Consider the following 1,835-nt stretch of genomic DNA (forward strand, 5'->3'; position numbering starts at 1 on the left):
TATGTACTTAATATACATTCTAATATTATTAATTTAAAAGATTACATATATCTATCTCTTTTGTTGAGATATTTAAAGACCATGTTTAATCGCTTTAAAAAAATAATAAAAAATATTTATTTAAAATAAGATGAATATATTTATTTAAAATTTATAAATTTTAAATAAATTTATTCGTATTAATTTTAAAATAATAAGAGTATTATGTCCTTTTAATTCTTTTAAATTTTTATTTTTGTCATAATTTTATAATAATTTAATACCAATCTAAAAATAAAATAAATTTAAATTAAAACAAAAAATTTAGCCCAAATAAAATTTAGTGCTGATTCTTTTCTCTCTTCTTAGTAATTAAATGATGATTCTTCTTTCTCATTTTAATTAAAAAGCACTAAAATTCTATATAAATTTTCTCTCTTACTTTTAATTAAAGGACACTACAACTCCAAACAACTTTGGAGCATCAAATCCCGTCCCAATGATTGATTGTTTGTCGTTTTTATACAAAAGATAAGGCTCCACTCACACAAGAGTAGTAAGTAACTACTACTTTTCTTCTTCTTTTTAATTGTATTATTGTGACTTGTGAGCTTTGAAGCAATCAAGCATGAGCGACACCATCATAATCTACTATGAATCACTGAAAATTAGCACAAGACTAATAAAATGAATCTACATTAGAAACAAGAAATCAAGAAAAGCTCAATGTCAAATTGGAATAAACAAATCGCTCCAAATACTCTCATCGAGTGAAGCTCCAAAATAATTATTTAGAACCACAATATATATACGTTAAAATAATTTGTGAAATCCCAATTATATCTTTAAGTAAAAAAAGTGTATTATTTTAGTTCCTTCATTCCTTTTTATCAAGCGACTCAAATTTTTAGTCAAATGATTTATCATGTTGCTAAAGACTATAATGTGATGTATTTTGTTAATTTCAAATAAATAATTGATGTAATTAAGACTTATAAAACTGCTTTAATGCACACAGGCAGTCTTAAAGACCAATTTAAAACTTACTTCTACTCTTAAGTCTTATCTTCTTTTAAGCATGTGGATCATATGCCTTGTCAAAAGTTGAATGTTATTAACTTTTAAGCATGTGGATCATATGCCTTGTCAAAAGTTGTATGTTATTAACTATGAGGAGCCAGTAAATTTTGTAATTTGTAGTTATATATTATTAATATTTTTAAGGAAAAGTATAGGGTACCAATATATTATCTGCCAACTTCTACCAACTCTTATTTATAATTGTGTTTCATGAAAGTGTGTTCGTGGATATGTCTAATAATTAATATATTTTAAATACATATATAAAGAGACACATCCAGAAAATATATCTATAAAGACACTTCTATTAAACACAGCTATAAAAAAGACATTTTTATTAGACACATCTACGAACACATTTCCATGAAACACAATTATAAATAAGAGTTGGCAGAAGTTGGCAGATATGCTGTTGGTAACGTAGCGAAACCGTATTTTTAATAGTATAAAATTATATCTAATGATGTGAGATTACTCATTTTTTTTATTAGTTAAATATTAGTCAAATTTTAATAAAAATATTGACCCTAAACTTTTTCATTAATAATTTCTTCTAGAAGTTAGCATTGCTCCCGCAATAGTCTGAATTACACATGGATGATCCAATTTTTGTTTTATGATACATTTTTAATGTCATAGAATTTATTTTATTTTTTAAAATTATATCAACTAATCTTTTGAAATTATTTTTTATTTTTTATTTTTAAATTCATTTTTAAAAAAAAAATGAGAGTTAAGAGAAATAATTTTATAAAAAAAATATTACTTAAAAACTA

The sequence above is a fragment of the Arachis ipaensis genome, chromosome B07 (genome assembly GCF_000816755.2).
Source record: "Arachis ipaensis cultivar K30076 chromosome B07, Araip1.1, whole genome shotgun sequence".
Taxonomy (NCBI): Eukaryota; Viridiplantae; Streptophyta; class Magnoliopsida; order Fabales; family Fabaceae; genus Arachis; species Arachis ipaensis.